This window comes from Syngnathus floridae, chromosome 2 (genome assembly GCF_059516105.1).
Source record: "Syngnathus floridae isolate MCC-2025c chromosome 2, RoL_Sflo_1.0, whole genome shotgun sequence".
Classification (NCBI taxonomy): domain Eukaryota; kingdom Metazoa; phylum Chordata; class Actinopteri; order Syngnathiformes; family Syngnathidae; genus Syngnathus; species Syngnathus floridae.
In genome coordinates, this window is record NC_142414.1 from 27824237 (window position 1) to 27837229 (window position 12993).

At 41.5% G+C, this 12993-nt stretch overlaps 1 long non-coding RNA gene across 4 annotated transcripts; it reads left to right on the forward strand.

Annotated features, from left to right (window-relative positions):
• The first annotated feature begins 2966 nt into the window (after positions 1-2966).
• Positions 2967-11142, forward strand: LOC148403031 (uncharacterized). Of its 4 annotated transcripts, XR_015857247.1 has the most exons (6): positions 2967-3076; positions 4236-4331; positions 5376-5471; positions 6409-6504; positions 7551-10541; positions 10588-11142. It is a non-coding gene; the product is annotated as an uncharacterized LOC148403031 (long non-coding RNA). The 4 variants fall into 4 exon arrangements; XR_015857245.1 differs by having other exon boundaries at positions 7551-11142; XR_015857246.1 differs by lacking the exon at positions 2967-3076 and adding an exon at positions 3169-3459 and having other exon boundaries at positions 7551-11142.
• Positions 11143-12993: the final 1851 nt, after the last annotated feature.

A 12993-nucleotide genomic window follows, 5' to 3' on the forward strand; every position in this document is an offset into this window, starting at 1 on the left:
CGGTGGATGGCTACAATGCGCCATTAAAGTAGCAAGTACGGCAAGGAGGCCGATTGATGTTGCGGGCTAGAAGACATTGGTGGTCTCCTTGAAGGTGTGAGAAAAGTGAGCAGCTCTGCCAAATCTATGGAGTCTCTTACTCACAGCTCCTTCCATGCTTTCAAAAACACCAATTGTGCGTTTGATAGTCAGATAATTCGGGATGGGTACTGTTACATACTTGTATAGTATCGGGCAGACACAGGGCAGGCAATGGCTTTGTTTGGTAAATAACGCCACATTTGGGGATTCCTGTCGCCAAACCATGGCGCCCTCTACCGGCAGTTTCACTATCAGCAATGAAACAGCACGCATGGCTGACAAAACGTTTTTAGTGAGGAAGCGCTGCTACTGTGCCGGCCGAACTGAACGCTCACCTGCCACGCGAGAGCGCTGAGATGAGAAGTTTCCAAAGAGAAGGCAGACAAAAACGTTACTAAAAACTGCAGTAAGCAACTATTTTAGGGCACACTTAAATTTCATCGTGGAATACCCAAACCCTAATTTACCTTCTTTCTTTCTTTCTTAATTATAAATTCATTATAATAACAATAAATATCTATTTTCAAAGTGCATTCACAGAGATGATGTATTCGTCCAGTTCACAACATTCACAAGCTCATGTTGACTTTGAATGACAATAATTTTCTTTAGGCTTAAACAGCATTTTTACGACACTGTATGTTGTCCTGGAAGGTAAATAAATGAATGAATGAATAAATAAATAAATAAATAAATGAATAAATAAATAAATACATACATACATACATACATACATACATAGATACTTTAATTCATATATATGCAGCAAAAATCTGCAGTCTTACGTCTCAGTTGTTATATAGTTTGTGGGACAAAAGTATAAATATTTTAAAGGGATTAAATAATTCACACCGGGCCTCTGTGGCTGGCTGCTGGAAGCAGTGATCCAGTCACTTGAAGACATCTTTTGTGGATGGAGAGCCCTTCAGCCTAAATGACACTTAGCCAAATAGCACTTAAGTATATGCTCAATATTTTAACAGGGAAGCTGTGGAGTGGTGGAGCTGCTTTTGCAAAGAACAGGCGTTTTGTTTTGTGGTAGAAGCAGTCTATAGAGCTCTTACGAGAGCTCACATAGTGTTTTTGCTGAGATTTGAAACAAAGAGAACCCGATTTTTTGATGACCGTGATACAAATTTGCAAGCTGCGTCCTCCGAAGGCCGGATTTGTCGGCCGCATGATGTCGCAAAGACTGGCTCATCTTTTGGTAGTTTTGTTCACCGTATTGAAATATTTACTCTCATTCCTAATTGGTCATGATTTCCTGTTCTTTGAAGAATTTCTCTTTTCCTGCAAGTCTAGTTGACCCAAGTGCACCCTGAACCCTCCCTCCATCCATCCATAGCTGGCTCATCGTTGAAATGTCGATGCCTCGGTTATTACGGAGCCTTGTTGATGGGAAAATGAACTTGTGCACACTTCATTAGAAAGTCGGCAGACCACAAGGCGCCCGACTTTAATGATGCCGGGACCAGATGTCATCTAGCTTCAGCTCCAATTAATGGCCGAGCCTTGTGACACGCCCCCAGAACCAAAACAAAACAAAGGAACACTGATAGGAGCAAGGCAGCGAGTGGAAAGCAAGGGTGAGAGATGCTACCCGGGGGCCCTGGTGGGTCTGCAGAGGGTGAGATAAGAGGGGAGGGGGGTCTCAGAGAGGAGGCTGTGGTTATTCACTGCTCTCCTGCCAAAGTCAGAGAAGATTACCCACAAGCCTGCTGGCTGCGATACAAGCGGCATTGCGGGGGGCCCCTCTTACCCCTTTGTTCCCCATCCATCTGCTTCAGACTCATAATGGCCGATCAGGAGGCGGAGTAGCCGAGTCTCGCCCAACAAGAGCAAGTGAGGATCGCTGCGCCGCGCAACCTGCGAGCCGGGGGGGGTGACACGAGGCAGGAGAGGGTCAAAGGCATTGTAGACGTAATCACAACTGCATTGTGTTATCTTTTGGAATTGATATGTTATTGGTGGTTTGAATATACTTATGTATGCTTAGCTACTGTCAAGCATATGCAAAAAGCGTACGTATGTTGTGATGGATTGGTGGTCTTGCCTTTGTCTCCACCACCAAAGACCTATACCTGGAGCATTTACCCGATGCACTCTAAATTCATGCACTGGACTCTCAAGGTGACCATGAGATAAGCTTCCTGTCAGTCTAGCTTGGTTAAGGACTCCCTTAACATAACTAGACACATCTTTATTCATCCTTTGGGATTGCACCCTCAAGAAATTCCGGTCCAGTAGCATTCGGCTGTTTTTTTAACGGATGGAGAAATTGTGTCCAAAAAGCGCAACAGGCTCAATTTCAAGACGTTGGAAAAACTCAGATTTTAATAAAAACTTGTAAAAAACAAATATCAGTGCACAAGCATCCTCCTTCACAACACGTTCACTTTGATTTTCATGTTATGATACATGGTCACGTTATTTATTTTTACTCAAAACAATAACGTGTGGCAGTGCAGATGAGAAAAAAAATTGCTAAAAACGGCATCGAATCTGCATCATCATGCACGTGAGGCGGACGGGCAAACTTGTGCGCCATTAAGACAACGGATAACAACTGTAAGTCTACTAAACAAAACAGCGGTTGCTATATGACGTCTGACACGTCATAGTCACGTGACGCGGACGTGAGGTAGATGGGCGGGACTTCCGCCGAAATGCAAATCCGTGGGCAGAGTTAACTTGTTTAAAAGGGAGTGGGCAGAAGACTTATTTAATTTATTTAAATCTATTTGGACTGTGCGCCATTATGTCAACGCATAACAACTGTAAGTCTACTAAACAAAACAGCGATATGACGTCTGCCACGTTGCGGTCATGTGACGCGGAAATGACGCGAATGGGCGGGACTTCCGCCAAAATTCAAATCTGTGGGCGCGGCTTTCAACAATGGCAGCGAACGAGACACAGCGGATAGTCCATCAACGACTAACAAGAGAAATATTTTTATTTTCTGCTTGCAACTGGACCGTCTAGAGCGTACACGGTAAATACAACTCATTGTTTTTAAAAAGAAGTACTTTTGTAGCCCCGAAAAGCGAGTGAGTGTGGCGGGCGGGCGTCGAGCTCGGCGTCTGCTGCCAGCCACAAACGCCGAATTTCGACGATTCTTCCTGGTCAACGGTTATAAATGATTGCGTTGATTTAAAAAGAAAAACTTTATTTAACTCTACTTTTAACTTTGCCGTTTTAGATAAGCGGGTATTACGCGGTAATGAAGCCAGTAGGCGTGGCTTCCGCCAAAATTCAAATCCGTGGCCGCGGATGGCTGCGAATGGACGCGAGCGAGATAGCGGATACAAACACGACGATTAGCAACAGAAATATCTTTATTTTCTGCTCGCAACTGGACCGTCTAGAGCGTATACGGTAAATACAACTCATTGTTTTTAAAAAGAAGTACTTTTGTAGCCCCGAAAAGCGAGTGAGTGTGGCGGGCGGGCGTCGAGCTCGGCGTCTGCTGCCAGCCACAAACGCCGAATTTCGACGATTCTTCCTGGTCAACGGTTATAAATGATTGCGTTGATTTAAAAAGAAAAACTTTATTTAACTCTACTTTTAACTTTGCCGTTTTAGATAAGCGGGTATTACGCGGTAATGAAGCCAGTAGGCGTGGCTTCCGCCCAAAATTCAAATCCGTGGCCGCGGATGGCTGCGAATGGACGCGAGCGAGATAGCGGATACAAACACGACGATTAGCAACAGAAATATCTTTATTTTCTGCTCGCAACTGGACCGTCTAGAGCGTATACAGTAAATACAACTCATTGTTTTTAAAAAGAAGTACTTTTGTAGCCCCGAAAAGCGAGTGAGTGTGGCGGGCGGGCGTCGAGCTCGGCGTCTGCTGCCAGCCACAAACGCCGAATTTCGACGATTCTCCCTGGTCAACGGTTGTAAATTATTGCGTTGATTAAAAATAAAACTTTATTTAATTCTACTTTTAACTTTGCCGTTTTAGATAAGTGGGTATTACGTCGCAGTAATGTGCCGTCGAAATGAATAGGGGAAACTCCCGCCAAGATTCAAATCCGTGGGCGCGAAATGGCCGTTAGCGCGACAGCGGATACAAACACGACGTAGTCGCGTTGCCTTATATCTTTGAATGTCTTGAGGGTAAATGTTAATGTTTAATTTCATTCCTTTAGGTTACATGGTGTTTGTTGGCTGTATGTTTTCCACTGTAAGATGAATGAATATACACATCAGGTGGAGGCTCGCATCATTGACCAGGCGCTACAATGGTGAGTAGCCCTTCCTTCCTCCATTTATGTTAAACACCTCCTATTTCATGTCTAACAGTAATTGATTTAACACATAACTGTAAGTAAATTGTGTGTGGGCACTGTCAATTTAATATGTGTGATTATACTGCCTAATCTGTCACTGAGTATATTGTTGCAAAGTAATATAAGAAATAATCCAAAATTGTAATTCAGAATAGTTTTCAAAAGACGACCATTAGAATTATATACAAATGTGATTACCCTGAACAGAAGTAATTTCTTAAATCACAAATTCTTCTATTCAAAGATTTGGTCAGACTGCTCAAATGATGCCTAACAGTAATTAATGTAACACATAACCATAAGTAAATTGAGTGTGGGCACTCTTAAATTAACAAGTGATTATATTGCCTAATCTCTTACCAAGTATGTTGTTGCAAAGTAATATAAGAAAAGATCCAAAGTAGTAATCTAGTGTTTAATATGTCCTATCAGGGCTCAAGTCAAAATTTGGCACCATCATGTGGTGAAATTTGGAATTGCATCACATCCAATTTTGCCTGGGAACAAACAGATTAAATAAGTCGTAGTCTTAAATAAGCCACCCCTTCACAAACAAGTAAACTCTGCCCATTTTGCGCAGTAGATGTTCTGTTAATACCTAGTATTTAAACAAAGTCATAATTTAAAATACTTTCAACATTCATTCATCCATTAAACCACCGTTAGTCCACTCGCTCTTATTACCAACTCCTATCAATTTAACTAAGCGTTTAATACGTCCTATCAGGTCTCAAGTCAAGATTTGGCACCATACTTTTTTGAAATTTGCAATTGCAGCAAATCCAATTTTGCCAGGGAAGAAAAATAGTCTTACATGTTGCCATTAAATAAATTAAATAAATCTTGCTTGTTCCCACTCCTTTTGAAAAAAGTAGTTTAAAACGAGGGCCCCTCCCTCAACTTTTAACCCGAACGAGCCCTAAGCCCGCACGTCACATTGTGTTGCATCTGCGAATGTTGCTTGAAGCCAAATGTTAAAGTTTTCTTTCATTCCATTAGGTTTCACGGTGTTGGTCGGCTGTACGTTTTCCACCGTCAGAAGAATGAAAATACAAATCAGTTGGAGGCTCGCATCATTGACCAGTCGCTACAATGGTGAGTACCCATTTCTTCCTCCATTTATGTTAAACACCTCCTATTTTATGTTTAACAGTAATTGATTTAACACATAACCATAAGTAAATTGAGTGTGGGCACGCTCAAGTTAACATATGCGATTATACTGCCTAATCTCTCACCGAGTATATTGTTGCAAAGTAATATAAGAAAAGATCCAAAGTTGTAATTCAGAATAGTTTTCAAAAGAAGGCCATTAGAATTATATACAAATGTGATTACCCTAAACTTAAAAACAAACTATTTGTTAAATCACAAAGTCTTCAATTCAAAGATTTGGTTAGATTATCACACTCCTCAAAGTGAAGCAAAAGTGTTTACCTAAAAAATATTCAAAAGCATATTCAAACTATGTCTAATTCAGAACATTCATGTTGCCCCCCTCGGTATTATTATCATTTTTTATCACTTCAACTAAGTGTTTAATATGTCCTATCAGGTCTCAAGTCAAAATTTGGCACCATCATGTGGTGTAATTTGGAATTGCAGCACATCCAATTTTGCCTGGGAATAAACAGATTAAATAAGTCTTACTTCTTGCCAATCCTTCCCAATTTTGTCAGGGAACAAAAATAGATTAAATAAACTAAATAAGTTTTACTTCTTCCCATTAAATGAGTTTAATACGTCCTATCAGGTCTCAAGTCAAGATTTGGCACCGTACTTTGTTGAAATTTGCAATTGCAGCAAATCCTATTTTGCCTGGGAACCAAAATAGATGAAACAAATAAATTAAGCCATTAAATAAATTAAATAAGTCTTGCTTGTTCGCACTCCTTTTCGAAAAAGTAGTTTAAAACGAGGGCCCTTCCCTCAACCTTTAACCCTAACGAGCCCTAACCCCGCACGTCACATTGTGTTGTATATGCGAATGTTGGTTGAGGCCAAATGTTAAAGTTTTCTTTCATTCCTTTAGGTTCCTCGGTGTTGGTTGGCTGTACGTTTCCCACCGTCAGAAGAATGAATATACAAATCAGTTGGAGGCTCGCATCATTGACCAGGAGCCACAATGGTGAGTACCCATTTCTTCCTCCATTTATGTTAAACACCTCCTATTTCATGTTTAACAGTAGTTGATTTAACACTTAACCATAAGTAAATTGAGTGTGGGCACTCTCAAGTTAACATATGCGATTATACTGCCTAATCTGTCACCGAGTATATTGTTGCAAAGTAATATGAGAAAAGATCCAAAGTTGTAATTCAGAATAGTTTTCAAAAGACGACCATTAGAATTATATACAAATGTGATTACCCTGAACAGAAGTAATTTCTTAAATCACAAATTCTTCTATTCAAAGATTTGGTCAGACTGCTCAAATGATGCCTAACAGTAATTAATGTAACACATAACCATAAGTAAATTGAGTGTGGGCACTCTCTAGTTAACATATGTGATTATACTGCCTAATCTCTTACCGAGTATGTTGTTGCAAAGTAATATAAGAAAAGATCCAAAGTAGTAATCCAGTGTTTAATATCTCCTATCAGGGCTCAAGTCAAAATTTGGCACCATCATGTGGTGAAATTTGGAATTGCATCACATCCAATTTTGCCTGGGAACAAACAGATTAAATAAGTCGTAGTCTTAAATAAGACACCCCTTCTCAAACAAGTAAACTCTGCCCATTTTGCGCAGTAGATGTTCTGTTAATACCTAGTATTTAAACAAAGTCATAATTTAAATTACTTTCAACATTCATTCATCCATTCAACCACCGCTAGTCCACTCGCTCTTATTACCAACTCCTGTCAATGTAACTAAGCGTTTAATACGTCCTATCAGGTCTCAAGTCAAGATTTGGCACTGTACTTTGTTGAAATTGGCAATTGCAGCAAATCCAATTTTGCCAGGGAAGAAAAATAGTCTTACATATTGCCATTAAATAAATTAAATAAGTCTTGCTTGTTCCCACTCCTTTTGAAAAAAGTAGTTTAAAACGAGGGCCCCTCCCTCAACCTTTAACCTGAACGAGCCCTAAGCCCGCACGTCACATTGTGTTGCATCTGCGAATGTTGCTTGAAGCCAAATGTTAAAGTTTTCTTCCATTCCTTTAGGTTCCATGGTGTTGGTTGGCTGTATGTTTTCCACTGTAAGAAGGATAAAAGTCCAACGGTTTGATGTTGGCGAAGACGTCTCCGGTGAGTCCTTCCTTCCTTTTTATTCATGGGAAGTCACAGACAACAATAGATAAAGTAACACATTGTTAGAGGTAACTACATTTGTCTTAAATTGGATAGATTACTTCTTCCCACACCATTTCAAACAAGTACACTGGCCATATTGTGTTTATACCTAGTATTTATACAGTCATAATTTAAATGAACAAATAAGATTCATTCACTCACCCACTCACTCATTCATTCATTCAGAAGATCCAAAGTTGTGTGTGCTGTGTAATTGAGAATAGATCTCATGTTACTCCACTTGCTCATATGACCAACTTCTATCAAATTATCTATTAATACGTCCCATCAGGTCTCAAGTCAATATTTGGGACCGTAATTTGTCGAAATTTGCAATTGCAGCAAATCCAATTTTGCCTCGGAAACAAACATATATTAAACAAACTAAATAAGTCTTCTTCCCATTTAAATAAATGAAATAAGTCTTTTCTTCCTAGTCCTTTTTAAACAAGTAAACTGGCCATTTTTTGCAGTCGTGTTTGTGTTCATACTTAATATTTATCCAAAATCATAATTGAAATGACTTCATTCATTCATTTTTGAAAATTGGAATTCCACCAAATCCATTTTTCCCATTAAACAAGTTTTACTTCTTCCGTTTAAATAAATGAAATAAGTCTTACTTCCCACTCTTTTTCAAACAAGTAAACTGCCCATTTTGTGTACTATATTTTCTGTTTATACCTAGTATTTATACAAAATCATAATGAAAATGATTTAATTAACAATTAAGTTAATAAACTTATTCAAAAGAGTTTTTAATATGTCCTATTAAGTATAATGAGATTTGTCACCATCCTTAGGTATAATTTGGATTTGCAGCAAATCAAACAGACAAACGCATTGGCCAAGTTATTTTATAAGAGCATGTGGGGTGATGTGATGTCTTTTGTGGGATGATGTTTTGCATTTGTGATGTCATACTCTGTTTTTTATGATGTCATATTTTTGGTTCAATAGGTGCTAGAGGCTAGGTGCTAGAGGCTAGGTGCTAGAGGCTAGGTGCTAGAGGCTAGGTGCTAGAGGCTAAGGTCTAGGTGCTAAGGTCTAGGTGCTAAGGTCTAGGTGCTAAGGTCTAGGTGCTAAGGTCTAGGTGCTAAGGTCTAGGTGCTAGAGGCTAGAGGTTAGGTGCTAGAAGCTAGGTGCTAGTGGGTAATGTGGTTAGGTGCTAAGGTCTAATGTGGTTTGGTGATAAGGTCTAACGTGGTTTGGTGATAAGGTCTACTGTGGTTTGGTGTTAAGGTCTAATGTGGTTTGGTGCTAAGGTCTAATGTGGTTTGGTGCTAAGGTCTAATGTGGTTTGGTGCTGAGGTCTAATGTGGTTGGGTGCTAAGGTCTAATTGTGCTAGGTGCTTAAGGTCTAATTGTTCTAGGTGCTAATGGTCTATGTGCTATGTGCTCATGGTTTAATGTGCTATGTGCTCATGGCCTAATGTGCTATGTGCTCATGGCCTAATGTGCTATGTGTTCATGGTTGAATGTGCTATGTGCTCATGGCCTAATGTGCTATGTGCTCATGGTTTAATGTGCTATGTGCTCATGGCCTAATGTGCTATGTGCTCATGGTTTAATGTGCTATGTGCTCATGGCCTAATGTGCTATGTGCTCATGGTTTGATGTGCTATGTGCTCATGGCCTAATGTGCTATGTGCTCATGGTCTAATGTGCTATGGTCTAATGTGCTATGTGCTCATGGCCTAATGTGCTATGTGCTCATGGTATAATGTGCTATGGTCTAATGTACTATGTGCTAATGGTTTAATGTGCGATGTGTTAATGGTTTAATGGGCTAATGTGCTAATGGTCTAATGTGCTAATGGTCTAATGTGCTAATGGTCTAATGTGCTAATGGTCTAATGTGCTAATGGTCTAATGTGCTAATGGTCTAATGTGCTAATGGTCTAATGTGCTAATGGTCTAATGTGCTAATGGTCTAATGTGCTAATGGTTTAATGTGCTAATGGTCTAATGTGCTAATGGTCTAATGTGCTAATGGTCTAATGTGCTAATGGTCTAATGTGCTAATGGTCTAATGTGCTAATGGTCTAATGTGCTAATGGTCTAATGTGCTATTGGTGTAATGTGCTATTGGTGTAATGTGCTATTGGTGTAATGTGCTATTGGTCTAATGTGCTATTGGTCTAATGTGCTATTGGTCTAATGTGCTATTGGTGTAATGTGCTATTGGTGTAATGTGCTATTGGTTTAATGTGCTATTGGTTTAATGTGCTATTGGTTTAATGTGCTATTGGTTTAATGTGCTATGTGCTATTGGTTTTATGTGCTAATGGTTTAATGTGCTATGTGCTAATGGTTTAATGTGCTATGTGCTAATGGTTTAATGTGCTATGTGCTAATGGTTTAATGTGCTATGTGCTAATGGTTTAATGTGCTATATGCTATTGGTTTAATGTGCTATGTGCTATTGGTTTAATGTGCTATGTGCTATTGGTTTAATGTGCTATGTGCTATTGGTTTAATGTGCTATTGGTTTAATGTGCTATTGGTTTAATGTGCTATTGGTTTAATGTGCTATGTGCTATTGGTTTTATGTGCTATTGGTTTAATGTGCTATGTGCTAATGGTTTAATGTGCTATGTGCTAATGGTTTAATGTGCTATGTGCTAATGGTTTAATGTGCTATGTGCTAATGGTTTAATGTGCTATGTGCTATTGGTTTAATGTGCTATGTGCTATTGGTTTAATGTGCTATTGGTTTAATGTGCTATGTGCTATTGGTTAAATGTGCTTAGGGTTTAATGTGCTTAGTGCTTAGGGTTTAATGTGCTTAGTGCTTAGGGTTTAATGTGATTAGGTCTTTATGTGCTTTGTGCTTAAGGTTTTATGTGCTTTGTGCTTAAGGTTTTATGTGCTTTGTGCTTAAGATTTTATGTGCTTTGTGCTTAAGGTTTTATGTGTTTTGTTAAGGTTTCGTTTGCTCTGTGCTTAAGGTTTTATGTGCTTTGTGCTTAAGGTTTTATGTGCTTTGTACTTAAGGTTTTATGTGCTGTTAGGGTTCTTGTTGCTCTTGCTGTGCTTAGGGTTAGGCTTGCTGTGCTTAGGTTTAGGCTTGCTCTTGCTGTGCTTAAGGTTGTTGTTAGGGTTTGTTGTTAGGGTTTGTTGTTAGGGTTAGGTGTCTTGTTAGGTTTCTTGTTAGGTTTCTTGTTAGGTTTCTTGTTAGGTTTCTTGTTAGGGTTGCTGTGCTGAGGCTTAGGGTTAGGCTTGCTCTTGCTGTGGTTAGGGTTAGGGTTAGGGTTAGGGTTTGTGTTAGGCTCAGGCTGGCTTTTGCTGTGCTGAGGCTTAGGGTTAGGCTTGCTCTTGCTGTGGTTAGGGTTAGGGTTAGGGTTTGTGTTAGGCTCAGGCTGGCTTTTGCTGTGCTGAGGCTTAGGGTTAGGCTTGCTCTTGCTGTGGTTAGGGTTAGGGTTAGGGTTTGTGTTAGGCTCAGGCTGGCTTTTGCTGTGCTGAGGCTTAGGGTTAGGCTTGCTCTTGCTGTGGTTAGGGTTAGGGTTAGGGTTAGGGTTTGTGTTAGGCTCAGGCTGGCTTTTGCTGTGCTGAGGCTTAGGGTTAGGCTTGCTCTTGCTGTGGTTAGGGTTAGGGTTAGGGTTAGGGTTTGTGTTAGGCTCAGGCTGGCTTTTGCTGTGCTGAGGCTTAGGGTTAGGCTTGCTCTTGCTGTGGTTAGGGTTAGGGTTAGGGTTAGGGTTTGTGTTAGGCTCAGGCTGGCTTTTGCTGTGCTGAGGCTTAGGGTTAGGCTTGCTCTTGCTGTGGTTAGGGTTAGGGTTAGGGTTAGGGTTTGTGTTAGGCTCAGGCTGGCTTTTGCTGTGCTGAGGCTTAGGGTTAGGCTTGCTCTTGCTGTGGTTAGGGTTAGGGTTAGGGTTTGTGTTAGGCTCAGGCTGGCTTTTGCTGTGCTGAGGCTTAGGGTTAGGCTTGCTCTTGCTGTGGTTAGGGTTAGGGTTAGGGTTTGTGTTAGGCTCAGGCTGGCTTTTGCTGTGCTGAGGCTTAGGGTTAGGCTTGCTCTTGCTGTGGTTAGGGTTAGGGTTAGGGTTAGGGTTTGTGTTAGGCTCAGGCTGGCTTTTGCTGTGCTGAGGCTTAGGGTTAGGCTTGCTCTTGCTGTGGTTAGGGTTAGGGTTAGGGTTAGGGTTTGTGTTAGGCTCAGGCTGGCTTTTGCTGTGCTGAGGCTTAGGGTTAGGCTTGCTCTTGCTGTGGTTAGGGTTAGGGTTAGGGTTAGGGTTTGTGTTAGGCTCAGGCTGGCTTTTGCTGTGCTGAGGCTTAGGGTTAGGCTTGCTCTTGCTGTGGTTAGGGTTAGGGTTAGGGTTAGGGTTTGTGTTAGGCTCAGGCTGGCTTTTGCTGTGCTGAGGCTTAGGGTTAGGCTTGCTCTTGCTGTGGTTAGGGTTAGGGTTAGGGTTTGTGTTAGGCTCAGGCTGGCTTTTGCTGTGCTGAGGCTTAGGGTTAGGCTTGCTCTTGCTGTGGTTAGGGTTAGGGTTAGGGTTAGGGTTTGTGTTAGGCTCAGGCTGGCTTTTGCTGTGCTGAGGCTTAGGGTTAGGCTTGCTCTTGCTGTGGTTAGGGTTAGGGTTAGGGTTAGGGTTTGTGTTAGGCTCAGGCTGGCTTTTGCTGTGCTGAGGCTTAGGGTTAGGCTTGCTCTTGCTGTGGTTAGGGTTAGGGTTAGGGTTTGTGTTAGGCTCAGGCTGGCTTTTGCTGTGCTGAGGCTTAGGGTTAGGCTTGCTCTTGCTGTGGTTAGGGTTAGGGTTAGGGTTTGTGTTAGGCTCAGGCTGGCTTTTGCTGTGCTGAGGCTTAGGGTTAGGCTTGCTCTTGCTGTGGTTAGGGTTAGGGTTAGGGTTAGGGTTTGTGTTAGGCTCAGGCTGGCTTTTGCTGTGCTGAGGCTTAGGGTTAGGCTTGCTCTTGCTGTGGTTAGGGTTAGGGTTAGGGTTTGTGTTAGGCTCAGGCTGGCTTTTGCTGTGCTGAGGCTTAGGGTTAGGCTTGCTCTTGCTGTGGTTAGGGTTAGGGTTAGGGTTAGGGTTTGTGTTAGGCTCAGGCTGGCTTTTGCTGTGCTGAGGCTTAGGGTTAGGCTTGCTCTTGCTGTGGTTAGGGTTAGGGTTAGGGTTAGGGTTTGTGTTAGGCTCAGGCTGGCTTTTGCTGTGCTGAGGCTTAGGGTTAGGCTTGCTCTTGCTGTGGTTAGGGTTAGGGTTAGGGTTAGGGTTTGTGTTAGGCTCAGGCTGGCTTTTGCTGTGCTGAGGCTTAGGGTTAGGCTTGCTCTTGCTGTGGTTAGGGTTAGGGTTAGGGTTTGTGTTAGGCTCAGGCTGGCTTTTGCTGTGCTGAG